General features: G+C 44.5%; 1 long non-coding RNA gene across 1 annotated transcript; it reads left to right on the plus strand.

The window, feature by feature from the left end:
* The first annotated feature begins 869 nt into the window (after window positions 1-869).
* Window positions 870-9,662, plus strand: LOC141086172 (uncharacterized). The gene is made up of 2 exons (XR_012231528.1): window positions 870-6,316; window positions 7,478-9,662. It is a non-coding gene; the product is annotated as an uncharacterized lncRNA (long non-coding RNA).
* The last annotated feature ends 1,082 nt before the right edge of the window (window positions 9,663-10,744 follow it).

Consider the following 10,744-nt stretch of genomic DNA (forward strand, 5'->3'; position numbering starts at 1 on the left):
GCTGTTGCTGGGCAGATTCCAGAGTGAGATACTGGGATCTTAGGGACTCTGAAGCTGGAGATTGGGCTTAAGGCAGTCTTTTGAATGTTCTGTCCCCACTTAAGGCAATTGAAAGTGTGTAGTATGGCGATGGTGTGAGAAGCCCTACCTTCGTGTCCTTGAAGCGGGGCAGACAGGACCAGGTGTCGCTCCTGGGTGGATGGACTCAAACTTGGGCGCAGAGATGAATCAGCGATGGTTTATTTGAACCATAACCCAAAGAAATGAGGTGGTACGATGCGGATGGTACAAGAAGCCATTACTGTGGCTGTCTTGTGGGTGTTCACCCCTGGAGCCACTACTGAGGTCAAAAAACTTTGCTTTCTGCAGCCCAAAAGAGATGTGTACTTCTCACACGTTGACTGGAAGTAAAATAGATGCCAGGAAGTGAGATCATACACAAGGCTGCAGGATACTCCCACATGCTAGAAATAATGTAAAAGGAGGAGCGAGGGAGTGACACCCAGCTTTTGGTCAGTAGGTGGCAGCAGCAGGTAAGCATGAAAAACAAGCTAATAATACAAGAGTAAATTGAAAGATATGAAAAGGATATGGAGGGAATAGCACAAGTGTCCTCAGCCCATGGCTGCGAGACACATTATTTTAGGCCCCTCCACCTGATGAGAAGTTCCTGAGCAATGTGTAATGTCAGTAGTCTGCACGCTTGCTAGTTTTCAGGTCCCCTTTACCCGCCAGTCAGTTTACCTGTTCTGTACCTGTCTTCCCGTACTTGTCTTGTGTTGCTACATATCAGCCGTACCCGCCAGCACTTGCCTGCCAGTCTATATACCAGCTGTGCCTGTCTACACTTGCCGTGCCTACCTATACTCCTGCCGTACCTACCGGCACCTGCTGTGCTCTCATGTGTATCTGACATACCAACCTGCATTTGCTTTGCCCACCTGTATACCAGCTACAGTTGTGCTCAAAAGTTTACTTTCCCCAGCAGAATATTTGCTTTCTTGACCTTTTTCAGAGAATATGAATGATAACACCAAAACTATTTATCCACTTATGGATAGTGGTTGGATGAAGCCTTTTAATGTCAAACTACTGTGTTTTCTCTTTTTAAATCATAATGACAACCGAAAACATCCAAATGACCCTGATCAAAAGTTTACATACCCCATTTCTTAATACCATGTATTGCCCCTTCTAATATCAATGACAGCTTGAAGTCTTTTGTGGTAGTTGTGGATGAGGTTCTTTGTTTTCTCAGATGGTAAAGCTGCCCACTCTGCCAAAAAGAGACTGACTTGAGGTCAGGAGACTGAGATAGCCACACCAGAGCCTTCACTTTGTTCTGCTGTAGCCAATGACAGGTATACTTGGCCTTGTATTTTGGATCGTTGTCATGTTGGAATGTCCAAGTACATCCCGTGCGCAGCTTCCGGGCTGATGATTGCAAATTTGCCTCCAGTATTTTCTGATATTGTGCTGCATTCATCTTTCCTTCAACTTTGACCAAGTTTCCTGTGCCTTTGTAGCTCACACATCCCCAAAACATCAGCGATCCACCTCTGTGCTTTACAGTAGGAATGGTGCTACTTTCATCATAGGCCTTTTTGACTTCTCTCCAATTGTAACGTTTATGGTTGTGGCCAAAAAGTTCAGTTTTGGTCTCATCACTCCAAATTACCTTGTTCCAGAAGTTTTGAGGCTTGTCTCTGTGCTGTTTGACGCTTGGTCAGAACAAAAACAGCTACGACAGTTTGGCGCCCAACGTGGGGCCGTGGAAACCAGTCTATTCGGAATCCGTATGTGGGAGCTTCCTGGGAGGTTGAAAATGCAGAATCCAGGCTGCAGCAGGTGAGAACATTTATTCTTACATTGATTCTGCATCTGCAACCTCTCTAAGGATGTCCACATACCTCTGGGTAAGACTGTAACAGCACGGTTCAAAAGAACCCACATCACCAGTGAGGGGTGAGTATGTCTGTATGAGAGTTGAATAATAGAGTAATAAGATAATAATTGTCATCTGTATTATCTGTTAAACTGTTCTGGCAATATACTAATATACTAACTGGTTGTGTACTGGTGTACTGTGTAGCACAAAGTCTGGGATAGACTCTGTGCAGTGGTTGTTGTTTTGGATTGGCAGTAAATCATATGAGGCTGTATTTTGTATAGGGCTGTGGTTTTTTGGTTGCTCTGGTTTTCAATGTTTCTTGTTGTTTAAGAAGTTGGCTTTGGTGTTCTCGGGGTGTCAGTGGACACTGCTGTAGGTTAAAGTGTCAATCAAATCCAAAGTGCAAGATAGGCAGGCTGTGTGAATCCTTGTATGTATGTCTATGAGAACCTCTGAATAAGATGAGAGATGAGTAATTGAAAAAAAAAAAAAAAAAAAAAAAATCCGTGAATGAGCACGTATAAATGAATCATCACACATCATTTTTGTGTCAAGAGATTTGTTACCTTTCTAGTTGTGGTGGAATCCCGGACAGATGCGTTATAGATATTTCAAATCTACATCTGAGACTGAATGAATTGAGTAATGATATAGCTTGTGTTATATGTGGCATTACATTGTAAAGTTTCCTGAATGCATTTGGCCATAAAAGGGGCAAGACTCAGTTAATCTCATTATACAGTCATCTGCTCTTACAGTGAAATCCCGTGATTTTGAGTTTCTTTGTAGAAATTGATTTTGATAACTCTAAAGAGCTACAGAATTCAGTGAAGAACGCTGCATTCTGATGGGAGGGGGGAATGATACCGCTGCGCAGTTTTTTTCTCCCTTCGCTCTTATCTCTGCTGAGTGTGAGCTGTGCTCAAAATTCTCTGTATCGTTCCAATTTTGTACGCGCTGAAAGATTTGTGCATTTTAAAGCAACAGTACTTAATTGAAGTTGGAAGTTAAAAGTAAAATATGGTGCCTAATTTAGAAGGAAATTGCAAGTGATTGTTTGGTCATTAATGTGTTTGAACCTGCTTCTAGTTGTGTGATTGATTTGTATAGCAAATTGTGTATCAACAGAGGAGGTAGCCGACTGTACGGCTGATAAAGTGGGTTAGAGTCCTATCACACCTGGGACTTCTTACTTTAGTCAGCAGGTTTTATTGTTGTGGGTGAGAGGCGAGGGTGAGGAGCCCTCTGGATATACCTTGGCAGGCTCACTCTGACTTGCTAAGTGTGGCGTGTAAGACAGAGGTCCAGGCACACTGGGAGGGCATTTCAGAAGAAAGGTGAGCTGTCTAAGGTTGAAATAGCCTTCCCACAACAATCCATGGAGCTGGGCTGGAAGGATGCAGGCCTGATCCTATTCTAGCCAGCTGATCTAGCGGGTGAGAGGCAGAGAGCCTTCCCGCTACATCCTGTAGGTCTACCGGGTGAGAGGCAAGGAGCCTTCCCGCTACACCTTGGCAGGCTCTCTCTGACTTGCTAAGTGTGGCCTGTAAGACAGAAGTCCAGGCACACTGGGAGGGCATTTCAGAAGAAAAGTGAGCTGTCGGCAGAAAAAGGTTGAAGCCATGGCAACTTTTTCTGTGTACCGTTGGTGCCCCCAATGAGATCCAAGAGAGCTATGCAAATTGAAAAAGACAGAGAAGAAAGGAAGCAGTAATACAGGTTGGACCAATTTAAAAAAAAAAAAAGGCAAAAATACCAGAGTGTGAATGTTTGGATGTACAAAAAGGCACAGACAAGGGAAGAAAATAGCAAGTGAATAAATGATGCTTGAGAATGAATGTGCAGCAGTGTGGAAGGTGTATTATGAATGTTTTGATTGACAAAGAGTAACCAGAGACTCAGACAAAACAGATGGACTTGTAAACACTGTGATCAGACTCAGACAAACCCAGACTGAATAGCTACTTGTGTGACCTGTGCTACTGACCTAAGCGAGTTGCGCTAAATCCTGTCCAGACAAGATCATATGTAGTGACATAAGAAGCTGACATAATAGAGTGGGTAGTGGGGACATTGACCTTTGAGGAGTAAGCTGACAGTAGACATCAGACGACCAACCCCATCAGTGCGACTAGAATAAGAAAGATGCAGGTGTATTATCCCTGGAGCCCCTCTGACCAGCTAGCTTTGTTGAAACAGTTGCCTGACCCTGAAGACCAACAATTCCCATTTTACAGACACATACAGGAAATACAGCAGACATATAAGTGTACCTGGGCAGACCTAGAGAGGTTGGTGAGTTTAAAGGCAGGTGACGCACTAGGACATATAATTAAGACACACACAGATGTGACAAAGAATCAGGCTTGGGGCATGGATGATAAATCTGCACTGTCTGGGGAGACATACTGTGAGTCACTAAGACAATGGGCTACAGTGGAACAATCAGAGCAGTCTGTACTCCTGATTAACGTGACACAGCAAAGAGGAGAGAGTGTAGAGATGTACTTTGGACGGTTACAGCTGAAATGGGCAGACATGGGGTACATTTGCATAAACCCACTTGATGTTAGAATACTGGTGAATACATTCATTTACGGTATGAACAAAGACTTGCGAGACGCAGTACAGACAGCCAGACCTGAATGGAGACATGTAGATCCGAAAGACCTCCTTAAGGTAGCTAAAGAAATTGAGCAAACAAGGACAATAAGACGACCTGTCATGTATGCTGGAGCACAAGGAAAACAGTGGAGACGTAGTAAGGTACCAAGGGACCTAGAAACAGTGAGGTGCTGGAATTGTGGTACTTACAAAACTTATTGTTAGTGACAATACCCCTATGAATTTACTGGGAGCAGATGTGCTGAGTGCGATCCAGGCCACCATACAGTACTCTCCTGAGGGTATTACAGTCACAAGTCCCCTCTCAGATAAACATTTGTGTAAGATTGCGGCAATGGTGTATATGACAAAAGCGGTGAAACTAACACCTGACACCAAAATGCCTGAGGATGAGGAAATGGGACAGGTGCCAGACACTGTTTGGGCAAGGGGAAAAACGGATGTGGGTCAGTTGCCCATTCCCCCTGTCATGATTAAAATGAAAGAAGGAACCACTCCCCCTTGTTTAAAGCAATACCCCTTGAGCCTAGCAATATCAATAGCCAAATCAATTGCCCCGAGCAGAGATATTAGAGAGTATGTTAAGGCAGGGGTTCTGGTGCAAAGAAACCCCCCCTTTGGACTGCAAAGATCTTCCCCCTGTGACACCACTTTGTATCCCATTAGGAAAAAAGAGAAAAAAAAAAAAAAAAGGAACTCAAGGGTTTGCTGACACTTACAGAAAGGTTCATGACTTAAGGGCTATTAATGATGATACAGTGAGTGTGACCTCAATCGTCCCTAACACACACACACAATATTGTCACAGATCCCAGTAATGTCAAAATGTTTCACAGTCATTGATTTAGCAGGTGCATTTTTCTCTGTACCCCTGCACACAGACTGTCAGTATCTTTCTCCTTTACTCATAGAGGTGAACAATATTGTTGGACAGTCCACCCACAAAAGGGGGAAAGAAACCCCCTGCCATCTATTCAGCAGCGATGGCAGGGATCCTTGAGTAGTGGCAATCACCTCATCCGCTGATTGTACTATTACAGTACGTGGATGACCCTAAGGGTTGCAAGGTCTCACGTGACAAATTACAGTATTACAAACAAAAGGTGACATTTGTTGGGACATTATATTGCCGAAGGTACCAGACACCTGACAGGAAACAGGCAATTCAAGATCTCCCTCTACCCAGGTCACCTAAGCATCTATGCATCTTCCTAGGTTTAGTGACCCGGGACCTCACACAAAATTGATTGTGTCTGTGCGGTAGGAGCAGCCGCACTACTAGGAAAGGCATGTGAGATCACACTGACGTTTCTTTTGACAATCTATTCCCCACATGACATCTATGCCATACTCCTACAAGTTCAACCAAAACATCTGTCTATGGCCAGACAGCTCCGACTTGAGTGTGCTCTACTAATTCCTGAGTATGTCACCCCTCAAAAGATGTAACGTTCTGAATCCAGCCACCCTCCTGCCTGTGGATTCAGAAAAGGGGGAATTGGTGACCGTATTAGCAAGTGAGGAAGGATACTTTGACATGACGCATGAACATGTCTGCATAGAACTGATGAGTCAGGAGACAGTTGGGTTTGCACACATTCATGAAAAACCTGTTCCTAATGCAGACTTTGAGTTTCTTTTTTGTAGATGGCCCCAGATACCACCAGGATGGACGATTCTACAGTGGATATGCAGTAGTATCCTCACATGAGGTAATCCGAGCGGAACCACTCTCTCCTCACATGTCGGCCCAGGAGGCAGAGTTGAAGGCACTCACTGAGGCGTGTAGAGCCGCTGCAGGTAAAGTCGCTAATATTTTCACAGATTCGAAGCCCATTAAAAATGCAGAGCTGGTGAAACAATTGATGGAGGCATTGATGTTACCAGTCCAGGTTGGCATTGTCAAGGTAAAAGCACACACAAAGGTGACTCCGTGGAGGTAGAGGGCAATAGAAGGGCGAACGAGGCTGCTAAAATAGCACAAGGCGGTCTAGAGAGAGCAGTGGACGGTGGCAGGGAGTCAGCGTATTCCAGCCACATTGGGTCTAGATGTCCTGAAATCCCTCCAGTAAAAGGCTGCCCAAACAGAGAAGGTACACCGGGGGAGACTGGGAGCTGAGCTGAACTCAAATGGAGTATGGGAGAATAAGGATAAAATGTGCCCACCAAAGTCCCTGTTCCCAATCATGGCGCAAGCAGCACATGGCCCCAATCACACCTCAAAAAGTCACATGTGTGCCATGGTAGATGCCTTCTGGAACGCTCCTGGTTTCAGTTACGCAGCCGCGAAACTTGTACAATCATGCCTCATCTGTGCACAGCACAACCCAGGTAAAACAGTAAAAGTCCCTAAGAAAGCGACACCTAGGCCTCTCTACCCGTTTCAGAGACGGCAGATTGACGACATACAGCTACCAAGGTAGGAGTGTATGCAAATATCCCAGTATGTGTAGATATCTTCTCTGGTTGGCCGGAAGCCTATCCGGTAGAACGTGCAAATGCTAAAATGACTACAGACAAACTGATGAAAGAACTGATCTGCAGGTATGGTGTCCCAGAAACCACAGAAACAGATAGGGGTGCACACTTCACGGGAGAAATAATGAGGGAAGTCATGCAGGCCCCGGGTGTACAGCAAGCATTTCATACACCATATAGGCCACAAGGTAGTGGGAAAGTGGAAAGACTAAATGGGACACAAACTGAAAATTCAAAAGGCCATGGCAGACACAGGAAAGAGCTGGGTGGAGTGCTTGCCTCTTGCACTCTTTTCAGTCAGACACACTCCAAATAGAAACACAGGCTTGTCTCCCTTTGAAGTCCTGTTTGGTAGTGCACCAAAGACTGGTCTGTACTTCCCACAGGTGCTACAAATGCAACACGGTGCTATGACAGCCTACGTCCAGGCCTTGCAGGAAAGACTTAATGTGGTGCATAAACATGTGTTCTCATACATTCCAGATCCTAATGCCAGTGCAGATGTGCATCAGCTGAATCCAGGTGATTGGGTGGTTATACGCAGACACGTGAGAAGGATCCGGGACCCACGATTTGACGGCCCCTTCCACGTCCAGCTGACCACATCCACTTCAGTAAAACTTGAGGGAAAGTCCACCTGGATCCACGCCTTTCACTGCAAGAAGGTCCTGTCAACAGCAGAATGACTGTTCTCCTCATCACCTTGCTGGCAGTGACAGGGTTACTGCACTCTACAGAGACACAGGACAAACTCTTAAATGCTGATTGGGACAACAAACTTGTTCGGCATCATGCTCTTCTTATAAAGGACATGGAAGGACAGAAACCGAAAGACTGTTGGATCTGTACACACAGCCCTGTATCCGTGAGGACTATGCCGTTCTTAGCCTTACCTCTGGAGACATGGGAGGTATTAACCCCACACTGCATACACAATGAGACTTGGACTCAACCTAGGTGTGCCCCGTGATATATCTGCCTCATTGGCTATAGTCGAATGGGCCGCTAATCCCTGGTTTCAGTTTAATATAACGCGGCCTAAAGGTACAAATGTGGTGGCGGGAATATGATTCAGATGTCGGAAATATGGTCACCAGGAGGAGGACTGAGATCCCTCACTCAGACCCTATTCCCAATGATGGACGGTGGTTCAGTCTTCAACACACTGGAGCAGACACCTGTGGTGAGGACAATAATTACACTCATGATCAAACACAGGTTAATAAGACGATGTACCAGGATGGTATTGAAGGCTGTAGAGCATCTACGGGTAAAATAATAAGGAAAGAAAGGGGTAAATGTACATCTGGTATAAGGGGAAAACCAATGAATAATACTTGGTGTGCCCATAAGCCTGCAGTAGGTCAGGACTTTTGAGTTTATACCAATGTATACAGACCCCTGGTCACGTTTGTGTTCTCCCTGAAGGAGTATTCTTGGTTTGCGGACATCGTGCCTACAGGTGGGTGAGCCCAGACATAAGAGGGGTCTGCACTCTTGCTAAACTGACACCAGCCACTTTCATAGTTCCTCATAGTAAAATAGACACAGCAGCAGTCCCAATTCACACTTTGTATAGAAGGGCTGCAGACAATAAGCCCCAGCCAAATGGTAGGACGCATCTAGTAGAGATGGGGATAACAAAATATTCAGTAGTATGCTAATATACCCCTTCATAACACAACTGTGGGATAAATTAGTGGAAGGTACCGACTACCTGGACGATCAGATTTTCCAGATTCTTGAAGTTCTAAATGAGACTAATACAATACAGAGACAATTAATCATAGATACTAACCAACATACTATAGTACTAGATTACCTGACAGCAAAAGAAGGAGGAATGTGTCAAATAATTGGTCCCACCTGTTGTAATTATATCGACCCTGCTGGCAATCTCCAGATCAAGGCCAGTATGGACAACGTAGGTGAACTTAGAGACCAATGGTTAAAACAACACAGTGCAAACAGAGACTCCTGGTAAGGTAACACATTCTCTTTCCTAAATCCAGTAAATTGGTTTAATGGCTTAGTAGGATGGATTTTTGGCATTATATAGACTTGTATGCAAATTTTGTTGGTTTGCTTATTGCTTTATGTAGCCGTAAAAGCGCTAATATATGTATTACTTAAGCTACTGAATAATGTATGCATAAAAAAAGAATCTAAGGCTGAACCTTCTGTAGTGTATCATAGACCCCAGGTAGCCATTGCTGATGGGGAAGGTGAGTGTCCACACTGAGGGTGGATGGGTGAAGCAGGTAGGAAGCCCCCTTATGGGTACTAGACCCATGAGAGAGTAGCTCCTTTGTGGACATCACCTGACCCTGTGGCAAAGGTTATACCATTTACAAAAGGGGGAAATTGATATAGAAGAGTTAATGGTTTGCTTTTATATCCCTTTAAATGCCTTTAAGACTTCAATTGCCTTTTGCCTTATTATTGCTAGAATTATTCTTATGTAGACTAGTAGTCTCTGTCTTCAAGGAAACTATACTTGTTATCATATTTGTTCTCAACAACGTGTTCTGGGTATATTGTAAACAAGGTACGTACGACCCTGAGGTGATGGTGGGGGCCAAATGAGCTCCAGAGTCACATATTGTTGTAAATGGTATAAAAACATGTCTTATATTTCATTACGTCAGATAAAGTGATTTGACCACGACCCGTGTGTGTTGAGTCCTTTGTCTCCAAGCGCTTGTCATCAGAAGGGCGACAAAACCTCTCAATCCGGCCTCACTGGTGATCTGGAAAGATCTGACGCTTGGTCAGAACAAAAACAGCTACGACATGCGTATTGTAGGTGAGATACTTTGTGGCGGCTCGACCATGCAGCCCATTTTTGTTCAACTGCCTCCTTATTGTGCATCTTGAAACAACCACACCGCTAGTTTTCAGAGAGTCCAGTATTTTAGCTGATGTTTTTTGTGGGTTTTTCTTTGCATTCTGAGCAATTTTCCTGGCAGTTGTGGGCAAAATCTTTGTTGGTCTACCTGACCGTGGTTTTGTTTATATAGAGCCCCTGATTTTCCATTTGTTAATCACAGTTTGAATGCAGCTGACTGGCATTATCAATTCTTTGAATATCTTTTTGTATCCCTTTCCTGTTTTATACAGTTCAACTACACTTTCTCACAGATCCATTGACAATTCTTTTGCTTTCCCATGACTCACAATCCAGAAATGTCAGTGACAGGATGAAATATTCAAGAGTCTGTCTGGATCCCAGAAACTCACTCAGCTTTTATGCACACGCACTGAATAGGCTATGTGCACACGTACCGGAACTCTCGCGGAAGTTACCGCGAGAATTCCGGAATTCCATTCCGTGGGAAAATCGCATTTTAAATTCCCGCAATTTTCCCGCGGAAAAACTAGCATTTTGCAAGCGTATTTAGCTTGCAAAATGCTAGCGTTTTCCAAGCGATTTGTAGCATCGCTTGGAGAACTGATTGACAGGTTGGTCACACTCGTCAAACATAGTGTTTGACAAGTGTGATCAACTTTTTACTACTGAGGCCGCCTATGCAGCATCAGTAGTAAAAGAAAAAATGTGAAAAAAAATAGAAAACGGTGTTATTCTCACCTTCCGACATCCCGCACATCCGTCCCCAGTAATCCTTTGCGAAAATGCCCGCGATGGCGTCCGTTCTCGCGGGATCGCGATGTCTTGCTGTAATTCGCGATGACGTCGTGCGAATGACTGCGAGACTTCGCGATCCCGCGAGAACGGACGCCATCGCGGGC

This window comes from Dendrobates tinctorius, unplaced genomic scaffold (assembly GCF_039654945.1).
Source record: "Dendrobates tinctorius isolate UK_male_01 unplaced genomic scaffold, ASM3965494v1 ptg000030l, whole genome shotgun sequence".
In the NCBI taxonomy this organism is placed as follows: domain Eukaryota; kingdom Metazoa; phylum Chordata; class Amphibia; order Anura; family Dendrobatidae; genus Dendrobates; species Dendrobates tinctorius.